Below are 17898 nucleotides of genomic sequence, written 5' to 3' on the forward strand. Positions count from 1 at the left end.
GCATCACCCCCATAAACCTGGTTCTCAAGCTCTCTGCCTGATCTGATCGCCTGATCCACCTTGTAACCAAATTAATTATTTTGAAAATATTAATTTTACTTACATTTTAGAATCCAGCAAAATACATAACTGGGAAGAAAAAAAAACTACAGTCCATGCTTCTCAGTCGCCCACCGTCTCAAATATCTATCTAATGCTCCCTTTAAAAAAAAATCCACAGTCTCTTCATGGCCTTATAACAACCGTTCATTCCACACAGTCGCCACCCTCTTTGTAACGTAGTTAAATCCAAACTGTTCACCCTCCCCTCAGCCTTTTCTGCCTTATAAATACATTTAAATAAAGAGCTTAGAAGGGGGAGCCGCATGCCTCACGGGGGGGGGGGGGGCACAACTGAAGAAATGTAATGTGATTTCTCTCAGAAAAAAAGATACTTTTTGGTGAATATTATTGCATCATAAAAATCGACTGATGTAGGGGAGGGTGTGGCTAAAGAAAATGATTCAGGCCATAGCAATATCATTCACAAAGATTTGTTTTTTTTTAAAAGGGAAAAATAGACACAGTGCGATGGGGAAGAGGAGAATCTGTGGGAGAAGTGGATTATTGGCAGATTTTTTTTTGTTCCTTTAAAAACCTCAACTTGTGCCAGTGAGAGTGAGCTGAGCAGACATCAGCTCTCTACAGGTGATTGGTGACACTCGCCACCCAATCACAAGGCGCCTATTAGCCATTGCAAAGTTGTTAACCCCCAAGTCTTCTGTGCTTGTGTTTAAATCTTAGTGATAACACAGGGCTGTTTCCAGCCTCCCACCCCCACCCCCCCTTCCTCCTCCCTCTGATCACAGAGCTGTGCTGTCAGGTGGGAAGGGCAACGAAACGTTTGCAAACAGCGATCGGCTGGGGCTGTTTGATATGATAGAATAGGCTTCTTCTTGCCTGCATCGCCTGCTGTTGTTCCTAAAGCACAAGTAACATCAGAGATCTTCCGATAATCGTTTCGGACAGGGCTTGTCAACATCTTCCCTTGGATACAGACTGGTGAGTTTTGAGGGGGGAGAAAAAAATATATATAATTCTCATCCTCGTTAAATTCGCAGCTAATTAAAATCTTGTTTGGTGGAACTTAGCGTTTGATGTGTGTATCTAATATATTGTAAATTTAACAGCAGCATGGGGGGGAAAAGATGACGAGTCTAATTCCCTTTTGCATCGGGTTCGATTCCGCCCATGCTGTCGCGTCAATCGTGGCTAAAAAGATACTGATAATTGCCAGCAGTGTGTGTATGTGTTTTTTTTTGAAGAGAATGCTGAGGGAAGGGAATATGTAACATTTAGTTTTTCCTTTAAGAGGCTTTTACACACCGTCCGGCGATACGAGAGAAATATCAATAGTTTCCAAAATAACTTTATTGGATCGAGTCGGGACTTTTTTTTCTTCTTTTCTCTTTCTGTCTCTCTCTCCCCCCCTCCCCCCTTGCGCCCAACCCCCCACAGGAGACAAAAATGAGATTATTTCCCTAGAAGCAAAATTCCCACGTTAAAGGGCATTTTATTTTTAAAAAAGACACCAAAAAAATGTGGTGAATTTTCCATGTTGAATGGTAGGCTGATAAATGTAACTCTTTTTAATAATGGAGATGGCGGGGGGGGGGGTGAGGTTTGAACTGCTGAGACATTGTTGGCTACCCTTGGCTTTGAGAGAGAGAGAGGTGCTGGGTGACATCTTTAGCTGCCTTTTATATTAAGTTATGGCTGGACTAATGGTCGCTGCTCCTCTTGTCTTTTGCAAATTCATGTTCCCTGTTCCGCGCCATTGGTGCCCAGGTCTGGAGAACTGTCTCTCCCCTTTCCCCCTCCCCAATATTTCTATATTTTTAAAGTGTGTTTTGGAATTTTAAAGCCGCTTAATTGGACGTTTAAAACATTGAAAAGTTGGGCGTATTTTCCGATGCATTGGGGAAGGGGGGCTCTTATTTATTTTAATTTTTGCACACGGTGGTGGATTTACCGACGCTCGGATTGTTTGCACTGACTGACTGTTGTTGGTGGCGCTGTTTTGTGCTTCTGAGGGACTTTGGATTTAATGTCGATTTGACCAAATTGAAAGGGGGGGAAGGCAAAAAAAAATGGGGGCGGGCGTAAAATCAATATAATGTAATATATTCTTGTTTTATTTTAAAAAGTGTTTGAATGAGGGGAAAGGGTTTACAGGCTGAGGGGAGAATAGAGAGAAGGGGGAAAAGGCGCCCACTCTACCCTCCTAACCTTCCATTTTTTTTGCCTAGGGATTATTGAACCTTTTTTTTTGAAAAAAAGCATGATCTTCCGCTCATCTTGGTGGGGCCCCTGTTTAAAATGTACTGCTTGCTCCTACTGCCTCTCACCACAGGGGCGGGGACTGGATAAATTGTATCAAACGGGAACACTTTCATTTTACTGAGAATCCGATGGATCTCTCTTAACTCCCCTGTTCCTCTTTGCAAAATCTTCAAACGATTCTTTGTAACTTATCTCATCCTTTTCTATTGAGTTTTTAAAATTGTGTGTGTGTATCCATCTATCTATCACGTTATTGAATCGGGGAGATGTATTACTGCAGAAACCAGGTGCCATTTTTTTCCCCTTCCCAAGTTTTGTAATGTAAAAAGTGACGGTGGTAATAATGACCAATGCAGATAAAATAAAAGGTTGCATAGTTTTCATTATGACACAGGATTAATGTCTCTTCCCATTCTCCCCCCCCCCCCCCCCCCCCCACCACCACCAAGTAAACGCCCATGGAGTTGATTTTCTGCTTTTGTGTGAAATGAGTGTACATTTCTAAAACAATTACATAAGGGTATAGGGCATCTTGGATTTAAACTCGAGGCCTTGAGTTGGAGTTAAAGCTGGGGTGATTTGATTTTTAACGAGAGTAGATGACGGACTTGAAGATGTGTTTAAAACCTACATTGTTAAATCCCATATGTGAAAATATCACCCAGACCTTAGTGCTCTAGAAACACCCCACAGCAACACTCGGATAGGATCTTAAAGGATGAGTACGTGTGGCCATTGTTGTTCTACATTTGCAAAAGAGCAGTTATTATTTATAGTCATATTTGCATTGTTATTTCTCAATAATTCAATGCAGCCAGAGATTAGTCCTCAGGTGCTGGGTGCGCCAGGGCACCTCACCATGTCTGACCAGTATTTTTTTTTAATCCGTGGAGAGCACCAGGTACTGATCTGCCTCTGCGGAAGTAATCCATGATATATTTCTAAAATTACTGAGAGTGGTCCGCAATTTCATCAAAAAGACTAAATTAATAAGAAATACCAGAAATATTTCATTGTGCCACTGAAGGCTCAAATCATGGACACTTCTGGCGCCCAAGATTTATGTGACCGTAATTCGCATTGGTTGTCAACATATGTGTTCATTTGTCTTCAAAGATAAATTTAGATTTGATTTAGAACCATCCAGAAGACAGCTGTTAATTCAACTTGCTGCAGCAAATAAGGTTTCCCACTCACTGGTAACATGGTGCAATTGTAAGGAATATTTTTGCATGCCCTCATTAAATGAAGCATGTAGCGAACCAATGCGGAACATAGACCTCTCTGGCCATGGATTCTAACACATAGGTGCACAGGAGTGACTGCAGTCACCACCTCAGTGTCCTTGGTTATGAAAAGACAAGGAGTGCTGATGAAATGGTGGACTCATTTTCATACTGTGAATCCATTTTGTATCCCTTGTACCAGTATGTAACTCAGAACTGTAAGGGTGTGCCTTTATTTCCCGTCTGTCTAGTTTTTGAGGAGTTTACATTATAACTTCCATTCTGCAATTGAAGTTAGCATTGATTCACTATTGCTTGTGTTTTTGTATTTTTAAAGGAGGAAAGTGAATGGTATACTTTATATTGAAAACAATGTGACATTAAAAATTGTAAGGGTTGCATGGTGTACTCTCTCACCTCTTGGTGCCTGGATTCATAGCCACAGGAACATTCAATCCATTGAACCTACTCCACAACTCAATTAGATCATGGCTGCTCCCTAAGTCCTTGTACGCACCTGTCTTTGCTCTATAGCCGGAAAAAAGTTCCCTAATACCCTTCCATAACATAAATGTATCCATCTCAGCCTGCAAAGCTTCAATTTTTGTAGCATTCACAGCCTTTTGTGGAAACAGTTCCAATTTGTGTTATCCTTTGAAAAAGTGATTCATGATTTTGCTCTTGGATGGCCAGTTTTCATTTTACGAATACATAGAAAATAGGTCCAGGAGGAGGCCATTTGGTCCTTTGAGCCTGCACCACTGTTCAATATGATCATGGTTGATCGGGCACTTTCAGTATCCCATTCCTGCTTTCTCTCCATACCCTTTGATCCCTTTAGCCACAAGGACCATGTCCAGCTCCCTCTTGAACATATTTAATGAACTGGCCCCAACAGCTTTCTGTGGTAGAGAATTCCACAGGTTCACAACAGTGAATGAAGAAGTTCTTCCTCATCTCAGTCCTCAATGGCATACCGCTTATTCTTAGACTCTGACCCCTAGTTCTGGAATTCCCCAACACTGGGAACATTCTTCCTGCATCTAGCCCGTCCAGTCCCATCAGGATGTTATGTTTCTAAGGGATCCCTCTCATTCTTCTAAATTCCAGTGAGTACAAGCTCATTTTATCCAGTCTCTCCATGTGTCAGTCCTGCCATTCCAGGAATCAGTCTGGTGAACCTTTGCTGGACTCCCTCAATAACAAGAATGTTCTTCCTCAGACTAGGAGACCAAACTGCACACAATACTCGAGGTGTGGCTTCATCAAGGACCTGTATAACTGCAGAAAGACATCTTTCCTCCTATACTCAAATCCTCTTGCCATGCAGGCCATTAGCTTTCCTCACTGCTTGCTGTACCTGCATGCCAACCTTCAGAGAGTGTTCCACCATGACACCAGGTCATGTTGCACTTCCCCTTTTCCTAAACTGCCACCATTCAGACAATCTTCCTTCCTGTTTTTGCTACCAAAGTGGATAACCTCACATTTATCCACATTATATTGTATTTGCCCACTCAGCCAGCCTGTCCAAGTCACCCTGCAGTCTCTTGGCATCCTCCTCACAGCACACACTGCCATCCAGCTTAGTGTTGTACATTCTCTTGTCTTGATTTCTCTCACCCAGAGGAAATCATTTCTCTCTATCAACATTTTAAAAATAGTTTAGGCACCTTGATCAGCTCATACATTCAAGTATTTGTGTATGTTGAATAATCAACTCCATCACCGACTGACTAGTTGAAAATCTTCTCTCACTGGTTATAAGGATTCTACATAAAATATTAAGCGTGGCACTCTTAACATGATATTCAATCCAGAAATATTTACACCACACTGCCCTCATTCCATAGAGCCGTCGAAACATAGAAAAGTTACAGCACTAAGGAGGCCATTCAGCTCATCTTGTCCATGCCAGCCCGAGATGCCCTTTCTAATCTCTCCTTCCTGCACCTGGCCCATACAGCATGCATATACCTGCACCTGTAACATACAGCATGTAAGGTGCAGATCCACGTACTTTTTAAGAGTTTAGGGTTTCTGCCTCCACCACCAACTCGGGCAGCAAATTCCAGACACCCACCACCTTTGCATTTAAAATAAAAAGAAAGTTCTTCCTCCTATCCCCTCTACACCTACTGCCACTTATGTTGAATCTATGTCCCCTGGTTCTAGGATTCTCTACCAAGGGAAACAATTTTATCCTGTCCACTCGATTTCTTTCCCTCATGGTTTTGTACACCTTTATCTCGGCCTTCTTTGTTCCAAGGAAAATAACCTCAACAATCCAATCTCTCCTTATAGCTACACTTTCCTAGCCCTGGCACCATTCTTGTAAACCTCCTCTGCACTCTCACCAGAGCAATTATGTCCTTCCTGTAATATGATGACCAGAACTGCCCACAATACTCCAGTTGTGGCCTCACCAGTGTTTTATACAATTCCGACATTATATCCTTACTTTTATATTCTATACCTCAGCCAATGAAGAAGAGAATTCCCAATGCCTTCTTTACAATGTTGTCTCCTTAAACTGCTGTGTTTAGTGACCTGTGTACTTGTACGCCAAGATCCCTCACTTCATCTACACCTCTTAGTATATTCCCATTTATTGTGTATTCTCTAGAACTGTTTGATCTCCCTAAATGCATTATCTCACACTTCTCTATGTTAAAACCCATCTGTCAATTTACCACCCACTCCACTAATCCATTGACATCATTTTGTAGATTGTAGCTGTCCTCTACACTATCCACTGTTCCCAACAGCAAGCTCTGTGGAACACCACTTGAAACAACTTTCCATTCGCAAGGGCATCCATTGACCATTATCCTTTGTTTCCTGTCACTAAGCCAACTTTTGATCCACTTTGTCACATTGCCCTGTATCCCATGGACTTTTACTTTTTTGACCAATCTGTTATGTGGGACCTTGTCAAACGCCTCGCTAAAATCCATGTACACAACATCTACTGTATTATCTTCATCAACCGTTCTTGTCCCTTCCTCAAAAAATTCAATCATGTTTGTGAAGCAAGAGCTTCCTTTAACAAATCCATGCTGACCATCCTTGTAGTCCATGTGTTTCTACATTAAACCTATCTCTCAGGATTGATTCTACTAATTTGCCCTCCACTGATGTAAGACTAACAGGCCTATAATTGTTTGGCATTTCTTTTGATCTCTTTTTAAACAATGGAACTGCATTTGCATTTCTCTAATTCTCCAACACCTCCCCTGTATCTAGTTGAGGATTGGAACATCATCCTTTGAGCATCTGTTATATCCTCCCTGATCTCCTTTAGCAGCCTCGGAAACAGTCCATCTGGCCCTGGAGACTTATCAACGTTCAAGGATTTCAACCCTTTGAGTACTTCCTCTCTCTTTATGATTATCCCATCCAATATCTCAGTGTTCCTCCTGGACTATTATATCTGCACCATCCCTTGCCTTTATAAACATGGAGACAAAATATTTATTTAAAACCATTCTCACTGCCTCTGCATCAACACACAAGTTCCTGTCTTCATCACTACTTTGCCCCACTTTTTTCCTTAACCAACCATTAGTATATTGGTAAAACATCTTTGGTTTTTCTTTAACTTTACTTGCTAATCTTTTATTCATTCCCCCTCTTTGTTTCCTTTTCTACTTCATCCCTGCACTTCCTATATTCATCAAGGCTATCTTAGTTCTGTGTGTCATTTTTCAGCACAAACAATCTTTCACCTGATCGTGCACCACCATTTTGGTATTACTTTCCTGCTTTGTAGATGTTCTGATATGCCTCAGGGATTGGGTCCACAAGGAACACCAGAAATTGGTATTTAAGGCAAGAGAAAAAGTGCGTACTGAATTCCAGGATTAAAAATGCATTTTCTTTCCTTCAAGACCAATTATGATCAAGTGCTCCACTGGACTTTTAATTTTACATTCCTTTCAAGTTTCAAATACACTAGCCAACATGTTATTTCTATGCCCTCGCAGTTTAAGATCAGACTCCATGCGCTCTTACTCATTTTCATTCTTATCCAGGACCTCAGAACAAAGGAGGTTTTCCTTTATCTTGCTGACACACTCCTACCCCTTTTTACAACTCAATCTTGGTGAGTGAGTCCTGAACTATTTTAAAATTAGGAGTCACCCTTTTCTTTTCTCTTGAGGGTTATGCAACTTTGGGACTTGGCTTCAGAAGGTGGTGGAGGCAAGGTCATTGAATATATTTTTAAGGCGGGGGTAGATAGCCTTTGATTCCTTTACCTAACAAGAATCTATCAGAGGTAGATGGGAATGTGGAATTGGAAACACAGAGCAGCCATGATCTTATTTAATGGCGGAGCAGGCTCTAGGGTCTGAATGGCCGCCTTCTGCTCCTAATTTGTATGTTTATATGATTTATTCAACTCTGCTACCCTTTTACTCCCGTTGTGAATTTTGGCCTTTACCTTTTTAATTTCTCCATTTTTGGGGCATGGGAGAAATGAAATAGTCAATCAGATCTCATTTTAATTTTTGTGATTTTTTAAAAAAAAAATGCCATAGAAGGTAGGCAAATCTTAAGTTTTAATCTTTGACCTTTGCTGAGTTAGTTGTCCTCAATTGTGGTCCCAGTGATTCCAGGCTAATTTCATAAGGCGCAGAAGAAGATAGAAAAGTCTGAGGTCACGTACCAACCGACTCAAGAATAGCTTCTTCCCTGCTGCTGTCAGACTTAATGCCTTGCATTAAGTTGATCTTTCTCTACACCCTAGCTATGACTGTAACACTACATTCTGCATTCTCTCATTTCCTTCTCAATGAACGGTATGCTTTGTCTGTATAGTGCGGAAGAAACAATACTTTTCATTGTATGTTGATACATGTGACAATAATAAGTCAAATCAAGATCCATTTCCCAATCAGGGGAAGAGTCAGTTCTTTTAAGAGTTATTTGTTAAGTCCCAATCCTCTGCTGTTCTCCAAGACTCCAGTGTTTTCAATTGCAAGTATGCATCCAGTTCCTTTTAGAAAGTTGTCATTGAAATTTCTTTGACCACTCCTTTATCGAGTTCATTGCAGAGCATTACATGCTACATTTTAAAATGTCCTCTGGTTCTTTTATCAATTAAGTTTGGTTACTAAACCATCTACTGATAGAAACTGTTTCTCCTTATTTAATCTAACAAAACCATCATGATTTTGAATACATTTGTTTAAATGTCATCTTGGTTCAATTGTTCCAAGGAGAACAAACCTAGCTTCTCCCGTTTCTTCACGTAACTATAAAGTCCCTTATCAGTAGTATCATTCTGGTAAAGCTTTGTGCTCCAAAGCCTTGACATCCCAAGTAATGTGTTAGTTCTTTGTGACTCCTGCTGAAATGTGGGATCCATCAGTGTGGATGTTAGACAAGGTCATGATCAAGCTCAGCCACATTATCCTTCTGTGTCTTGCCAACATGCATTGTGCTGCTTCACCCATGAAGAATGGTCGTTTGGGCAAGGTGCCAGCACTTGTGGAATCAGCTTCCCAACATGATTCAACATCTAAGAAGTCAGGAAATGTCTGCATTTATATGTAAGAGTTACATTGCTCCATATCTGACTAACTCTCGAAACTGAATTTTTGGAACCTGAATGTCCTCCTATGGCTGAGGCATCAACTAAGAAGAGATTTAACTACAGTTGACTGTGGGGAATGTTAAATCATTCCAGCTGCTTGTCTGCAATATTGTTTGGTGTTGGATCTTTTTGTACTCTTTCAGACAGAACATCAAAGCTCATGTTGTATAAACCATCACCTTTAGAATATGCAGTAGCTCCATTACTAATTGAGAAATGCTATAATGCATCCTTTCTATTATGTACATCAGAGAGTGAAGCTAATGTCACTGATCAACATGAAAAATTCTCAATTCCAACACCTAGAGCATCATTAGTAAAATGTATTCAATCATCCAAAATAGACATGTTTTTCACTGGAACCAGTGCACGAGAAAAGGGAGTCCAATATTTATTGGACAGGGAAATCAACCCAACCCAATATTCCTTTCTACCATCTTCAATTAAAATTGAAGTACTAACTGTACATTTTATAACTCAACCAGTTAGTACTTCAATTTTAATTGAAGATGGTAGAAAAGAATATTGGGTTGGGTTGATTTCCCTGTCCAATAAATATTGGACTCCGTTTTCTCGCACACTGGTTCCAGTGAAAAACATGTCTATTTTGGATGATTGAGTTATTTACAGTTTTTGATCAAATTACAATTTGATTAACAGGTCTTCAAGCCCACGTGCAACCTGCCCTGTAAGAGAATAATTGAACAAAAACAGCAAGTCCTGGAAATTCAGTGTCTGAAGGTCCATCAAGATCTGTTAAATACAGATTAACATTTTGGCTATTATCCTTCATCAGAATTGAAGTATTTTGCTAAGATTGGAGAAAAGAGAGAGTGAGGAAACATAGAATATAATTGGTTATTGGAAGTGCTATGTTTTTACTCACAATGCTTTGGAGGTGTTGGAATTGAGAATTCTTCATGTTGTTCAGTGACATTAGCTTCACTCTTTGCTGTATTTGAGATGGCTGACTCTTTTTGAGAAAGAAGCTTGTCATTGGTATTTTTAAACTAAATCTCTGCTTAATTCTATTAGAGATTGTTCTATGAATATCTGTTCTAGAATGAGCATAATTGTTCTGATGTGGAACAATTGTCAGAACAAAAAAAATCAAAATTAGATTTATTTTCTACCTTCATTGCCCACTTCCTGTCCAAAGGTGAGCACTGTTGATCTTTTGCCAAGTAAGTAAAGGTAATTATATGCTCTTAGAAGAAAAGCTAAACTAGAGCTGTGTAATTGGCAACTACGTACATTTTTTCCATACCAGAAGGAAATTTTATGCTGATTAAATGGCTATAGATATTTTGCATCTGGTGTCAGGTCATAAGCTAGGTCTAGGGAGGTTCCTTATTTTGCCTAAAGTCAGAATATTATCTTCTGTGTCAGTTTCATTTATCACACTGAGCAACTCGAGGGAGTGAGATTGTCAATTCATGACAAATTAGCGTTGGGGGTTTGAATCCGATCAGATTAATTTTATTTAGGATCAATACAGCTGGACCAGAATTCTAAGGTTAAAACACAAGTGTACCACCCAAGTTACCATCAGCTGAATTATTTCTAGCTTAAATTTGGATTGGGGAAATTGTACAAAATTTTGTCCACCTCCACAGCAGTTGTTAGCTGACTAATGAGAGTGGAACAGAGTATTCATCGGGGCTTTCCCTGCACCACTCCTTCCGACACGCACAGATCCTTACCCACTCCTTTAGGGTAAGATGCCCCATGTTCTTTCCCAGGTAATTATCAGAACCTAGCATCGCAAGAACTCTGGCTACCCACCGTCCATTCTACTACTTGAATATACATTGTCACCATGCTGCCTAAATAGATATATATTTTTATTCACATCACTGATTTTGTAGTTGAGCAGCTTTGTGAAGGTCATAAGGAAGCTGCTGTGACATCGTTAAAGCTATTGTCACAAAGATCTATTGGGGAGTAAAATATTAGCTGTTGCTGCATTTTTCCAGAGTTTTACCAGGGACAAGTGCCTTACCTCTTGGCTTTATTGCTAAGAACAGATATTAACTGGAATAGAAGTAAATGGACTGCTCTTGGCTATAACCTTAGACTTTCATGTGCACAGTGCAGAAATGTGAGTTCTCCTTTCTTCTCTTGATGCTCTGACTCAAATAAATTTGAAGTACAACTATTGCCCAGTAAAAAGAATGAAGAAAATGGTGTGATGAATGTGATAGTCAGTCCTTGAAAACCATTTTATATTTTATAACTGTGGCTATTTTTTTGAGAGAAAGACGAGCATGGTACATAAGTTGAAGATAAGGTGGAGATGAAATTCAGTGCGATATGTTACATTCTAAATGGTGATCTGAGAGCTTTGAATAATCATTCCATCTCAGTGAATGTATAAACTGTTTGCCTTCCAGACACACACAAATGGTGGAGTGTTTCGCAAATTGTTATCAAGACTTCATTTTATTTTACATAATGAGTAATGAATGATATGGCTGCCTGTTCCCTTTGGTTCAATTTTCTTATCTCTAGTGTATAAAACAGCATTCAGTATTCCCCCCCCCCCCCCCCCCCCCCCCCCTCATCTCCTGTGTGCTATAAATCATTCCCTGGCTAGGCGCAAACTTGTTTCCTCTTCTCAAGCTCTTAAAGCAGCTACGAGGAAGTTTGCATCAGTGATTGGCAGCTCATTGTTTGAGGATTTGAGAGTGTAAATCCTTATTTAGTTTTTATGTTTCAACATTAATTTATTATCCTGAGATTCCATTCTGCTTTCAATAAAGAAATTGATACTTCATATAGCTCTTCTGTGGTATTTTGAAACATTTGTTCTTTACTTTTACACATAAAACATTCACTGATTCGCTTCATAATGCGACTGTTCAATAAAATTATATCTGTGGAGGTCTTTCCCCATGTGCTTCTGATCCGTGAGAGGATGGAAGTGGTGAAAAAATGTAACTGTTCAATAAATTCTTATATTTTTAAGTTAAATAGTTTGTTAGAGTTTTTAAAAGACTTCATGGTACATTGAAACCTTTCTTTCGAATACCAATTAAATCCTTGGAGCAGTTTCCCGTGAACAAGCTGCCTGAGTTTCTGGGAGGTTTGTATCTTTGGTAAGTGTAGAATGGCCTTGGTGGGGAGGGGATTGTTTCTTTTGAAGCTACATTGTGATGTCATCCATAACAACATAATTGTTAATCCAGCAGGTTGGTTGGTGAATGGCCAGTGAACTTGCTGGAAATGAGCACACAGTAAAGGCCAATGAACCGACTAGGGAGCCAGATTGACTAGAATGTAGGGCGGGGAGGGGAGAAGTCATGTTTCAGCTATATAAGACCCCTGTTTGGACCACCCCTGGAGTACTGCCAGCAGTTCTAGGCACCACATCTCGGGAAGGAAAGATTGGCTTTGGAGGGAGTGTATCGTTGATTTTACCAGAATGATATCGAGACTCTAGAGGGTAAGTAACAAGGCGAGATTACACAAACTAAGCTTGTTTGTCTGGAATTTAAAAGGTTGAGTGAGTAGTTTTGAAGTTTTTGAAATATTGAGGAGAATAAATAGGATGGATAGAGTGGAATCATTCCTACTGCTTGAGTCAAGGACTAGGGCGAATATCATATAGACGAATAGAGTCAGACACTTCAGGAGTGAAAAAAGGAAACACTACATCATGTGAAAGGTGGTATGCAGATCAGTTAATTTTAAAATGAGATTGATCGATTTCTGAAAGGTATTAAGGAATATGGGCAGTAGTTGGGGTGGCACAGTGGTTAGCACTGCTGCCTCACAGCACTGGGGACCCGGGTTCAATTCCCGGCTTGGGTCACTGTCGGTGTGGAGTTTGTACATTCTCCTCCTGTCTGTGTGTGTTTCTTCTGGGTGCTCTGGTTTCCTCCCACAGTCCAAAGATGTGCGGGTTAGGTGGATTGGCCATGATAAATTGACTCTTAGTGTCAGTGGACTGGCTAGGGTAAATGCATGGGGTTATGGGGCCAGGGCCTGGGTGGGATTGTGGTTGGTACAGACTCAATGGGCCGAGTGGCCTCCTTCTATACTGTAGGGATTCTATGTAGTTGGGTCACAGATCAGCTGTGAACTTATAGAATGGTGGAACAGGTTCAAGAGGCTAAATAACTTATTCCTGTTCCAATGTCCTATGTTCTTCTCAGCAAATCAATTGCTTACCTCAAAAATGACTCTTTTTAAACATGACTAAAATTAATTAAATAACTAACCAAACTGTCAGGTAGATTTTGACATTTGGGTAGCTGATTGGTGGAGTGCACCAGCCACTACCCTTTGGGCCAGCAGCGCAGCACAAGTTATTTTTCTGGCGAAGAGCTCACAGTTCAAGCATTGAGCCTGCGGGCGGGCAGGTAAATGTGGGGGAAGGAACTTGTTCATAAGGTGCGAGGAGGCGCAAGTCCAACTGTTAGCAGCTCAAAACATTCCTCTGGAGCCTTGACCTAAGATGAAATCGTAAGAGTTGCACTTCGCATCTAAGGAGGCGTTTAAGGATGAATCCCAGCAAAGCTCAAATCGGTGGAGTCAGTTGAAAAATCTACAAGTGACTGAGTCATATCTAACATGATGTGGAGGTGCCAATGTTGGACTGAGGTAAGCACAGTAAGAAGTCTCACAACACCAGGTTAAAGTCCAACAGGTTTATTTGGTAGCACAAGCCACTAGCTTTCGCAGCGCTGCCCCTTCATCAGGTGAGTGGGAGTTCTGTTCACAATCAGAGCATATAAAGACACAAACTCAATTTACAAGATAATGGTTGGAATGCGAGTCTTTACAGATAATCAAGTCTTAAAGGTACAGGCAATGTGAGTGGAGAGAGGGTTAAGCACAGGTTAAAGAGATGTGTATTGTCTCCAGCCAGGACAGTTAGTGAGATTTTGCAAGCCCAGGCAAGTCGTGGGGGTTACAGATAGTGTGACATGAACCCAAGATCCCGGTTGAGGCCATCCTCGTGTGCGGAACTTGGCTATCAGTTTCTGCTCAGCGACTCTGCGTTGTCGTGTGTCGTGAAGGCCACCTTGGAGAAGCTTACCTGAAGATCAGAGGCTGAATGCCCGTGACTGCTGAAGTGTTCCCCAACAGGAAGAGAACACTCCTGCCTGGTGATTGTCGAGCGGTGTTCATTCATCCGTTGTCGTAGCGTCTGCATGGTCTCCCCCATACCATGCCTCAGGACATCCTTTCCTGCAGCGTATCAGGTAGACAATGTTGGCTGAGTTGCAAGAGTATGTACCATGTACCTGGTGGATGGTGTTCTCACGTGAGATGGTGGCATCCGTGTCGATGATCTGGCACGTCTTGCAGAGGTTGCTGTGGCAGGGTTGTGTGGTGTCGCGATCACTGTTCTCCTGAAGGCTGGGTAGTTTGCTGCGGACAATGGTCTGAGGTTGTGCGGTTGTTTGAAGGCAAGAAGTGGTCGTGTGGGGATGGCCTTGGCGAGATGGTTGTCTTCATCAATGACATGTTGAAGGCTCCGGAGAAGATGTCGTAGCTTCTCCACTTCGGGGAAGTACAGGACGACGAAGGGTACTCTGTCCACCGTGTCCCGTGTTTGTCTTCGGAGGAGGTCAGTGCATTTTTCACTGGCGCATCGGAACTGTCGATTTGATGAGTCGAGCGCCATATCCTGTTCTTATGAGGGCATCTTTCAGTGTCTGGAGGTGTCTGTTGCGATCCTCTTCTTCTGAGCAGATCCTGTGTATACGGAGGGCTTGTCCGTAGGGGATGGCTTCTTTAACGTGTTAAGGGTGAAGGTTGAAGAAGTGGAGCATTCTGAGGCTATCCGTGGGCTTGCGGTACAGTGAAATGCTGAGGTGACCGTCCTCGATGGAGATGCGTGTGTCCAAGAATGCAACCGATTCTGGAGAGTAGTCCATGGTGAGTCTGATGGTGGGATGGAACTTGTTGATGTCATCATATAGTTGTTTCAGTGATTGTTCACCATGAGTCCAAAGGAAGAAAATGTCATCGATGTATCTAGTGCATAGCATCGGTTGAAGATCCTGTGCGGTGAAGAGGTCTTGTTTGAACCTGTGCATGAAGATGTTGGCATATTGAGGTGCAAATTTGGTCCCCATGGCTGTTCCGTGTGTCTGGATGAAGAACTGGTTGTTGAAGGTGAAGACGTTGTGGTCCAGGATGAAGTGGATGAGTTGTAAAATTGCATCTGGAGACTGGCAGTTGTCGGCTTTGCTACTGAGGCAGTTGCAGCAATGCCATCGTCGTGGGGGATGCTGGTGTAGAGTGCCGAGACATCCATTGTGACGAGGAGTGCTCCTGGTTCAACTGCTCATATAAACTTATATCTAACACACTGAGATTTCTGCCATTGTCAAGACTAATCTTTGCAACAACAAGCAGTCGCTCTAGGAGTTCCTCAGTTCAGCCATTATCGGGATGTATTTGAATACGTATTTTATCCCTGGCTCTGTGGTCATGATAGAGTGGAGGATATGCCAAGCCTTGAGTTTACATTGTAGTTGAGTGCCTCATGGATGCCCAGTCTTGAGTTGCTAGATCTGTTCGAAATCTATCCTAATTGGCATAGTGGTAGTGCCACACAACAATGTGAAGATGGGATTTTGCCTCCAAAAGGACTATGCGGCGATCACTCTTGCCAATACTGTCATGGGTAAATGCACCTGCGACAGGCAGGTTTGTGAGGATGAGATCAAGTATGGTTTTTCCCTCACCACCTGCTACAGCCCCGGTCTAGCAGCCATGTTCTTTAGGACTCAGCAGCATGGACTGTATGGGAGCTACTGAGCCACGCTTGGTGATGGACATTGAAGCCCCCCACCCAGAGTACATTTTGTACCCTTGCCATCCTCTGTGCTTCCTCCAATAGTTCTCAATGTAGAGGAGTATTGCTGCTTCATCTGAGAGGGAGGGGTGCAGTACATGGTAATCAGCAGGATGGACCAGATGTGTCCAGGGATGTCCTGTGGTGTCTGGAAAATTTATCTGTATGACTATGGCAGGCTGTTGCTAGTCTGTGAGACCAAAAAACTGGAGTCAATGGAAATCGTGGCAGGAAACTCTCTGCTGGTTGGAATCGTATCGAACACAATGGAAGATTGTTGTGGTTGTTGAAGATTATCTCTGTTCCAGAGCATCACTCGGGAATTTCTTCAGGGTAGTGTACTAAGCCCAACCATTTTCTGTTGCTTCATCAATGACCTTCCATCATGAGGTCAGAAGTAGGAATGTTCGCTGATGACTGCATCATTTGGTGTGGCAACTCCGATACTGAAGCAGTCCATGTACAAATGCAATAAGACCTGGATAATATTCAGGCCTGGGCTGATAAGTGGTAAGTAACATTTGTACCACACAAGTGTCAGACAATGACCATCTCCAACATGAGAGAATCTGACCATCGTTTCCTGGATATTCAATGGTATTACCATCGCTGAATGTCCCACTATCAACATCCTGGGCCATGATTGAATGGTGGAGCAGACTCAATGGGCTGAGTGGCCTAATTTTGCCCCTATGTCTTGTGGTCACCATTGACCAGAAACTGAACTGGATTAGTCATGTAAATACTATGGCTACAATGACAGGTCAGAGGCTAGGAATCCTGCGAGTAACTCGCCTCCTGACACATGAAAGCCTGTCCATCATCTACAAGGCACAGGTCAGGAGTTTGATGAAATACTCTTTACTTCATAGAATCATAGAAACCCTACAGTACAGAAAGAGGCCATTCGGCCCATCGAGTCTGCACCAACCACAATCCCACCCAGGCCCTACCCCCATATCCCTATATATTTTACCCACTAATCCCTCTAACCTACGCATCTCAGGACTCTAAGGGGCAATTTTAGCATGGCCAATCAACCTAACCCGCACATCTTTGGACTGTAGGAGGAAACCGGAGCACCCGGAGGAAACCCACGCAGACACGAGGAGAATGTGCAAACTCCACACAGACAGTGACCCAAGCTGGGAATCGAACCCAGGTCCCTGGAGCTGTGAAGCAGCAGTGTTAACCACTGTGCTACCGTGCCGTCCCTAGGAGAGAGAGACAGAAAGATAACAGCAGCCATTGCAAGCAGCAGGGGAAAAGCTGCTCTGTGTTTACCAGAGGGGAATGCTGATAGTAGTTGGTCGTCTAGTTGAGAAGGAACTGGCAGGAATTTAAAAACTCTGATTATGGTGTGGCCGGGTGGAAGGAATCGACTGGGTGGCTGTGCTGCTGGAGGTTAGTTTGGGGTTCTCAGAAGATGGAGTGAAATAGATTTTGATGGTCACTGATTTTTTTGCTTATAGTTTGTTATTGCAATTTTTTTGAGTCAGTATTTGGGAATCACTTTAATATGTTATTGGTCTTTGCAGGGATCGTAGCAAAACATTAGTTTTACTACACCCAAAACGTACATTCTGGTTTGCTCTCTATTTGACATTTTATATATGTGTGTGTGTGTATATATATATATTTTTTAAATCTTGGTTTGTGGGCAAGATACACATTTATTGCCCATCCTTAATTGCCCTGAGAAGGTGGTGGTATTTCTTGACAATTCTGCTATTCACCTGTAACAGTTTGATATAACTGAGTTACTTGCAAGGCTTCAGAGAGCCGTTAAGATACCATATTGATGTGGGACAGATCAGGTCAGAAGCAGTGAACCATTTCTGCTTTGCAATACTCCCAACAGTTTTGTGATCCTTCTAACTGATGTCTGTATTTCTAGATTTTCTTTTTCAACTTGAATTCAATTCTCTGAACTGAAG

At 41.9% G+C, this 17898-nt stretch overlaps 1 protein-coding gene across 3 annotated transcripts in view; it reads left to right on the plus strand.

Moving 5' to 3' along the window:
• Positions 1–710: 710 nt before the first annotated feature.
• Positions 711–17898, plus strand: part of LOC144506915 (enhancer of polycomb homolog 1-like) — a 223362-nt gene continuing 206174 nt past the window's right edge. Inside the window, exon 1 of one of the 3 annotated variants that reach the window (XM_078233300.1) lies at positions 711–1041. The gene's annotated coding sequence lies outside the window, so the exon portion shown is untranslated. The remainder of the gene's footprint in view (positions 1042–17898) is intronic. The other 2 variants (XM_078233313.1, XR_013499977.1) reach the window with 2 other exon arrangements.

The sequence above is a fragment of the Mustelus asterias genome, chromosome 2 (assembly GCF_964213995.1).
Source record: "Mustelus asterias chromosome 2, sMusAst1.hap1.1, whole genome shotgun sequence".
Classification (NCBI taxonomy): Eukaryota; Metazoa; Chordata; class Chondrichthyes; order Carcharhiniformes; family Triakidae; genus Mustelus; species Mustelus asterias.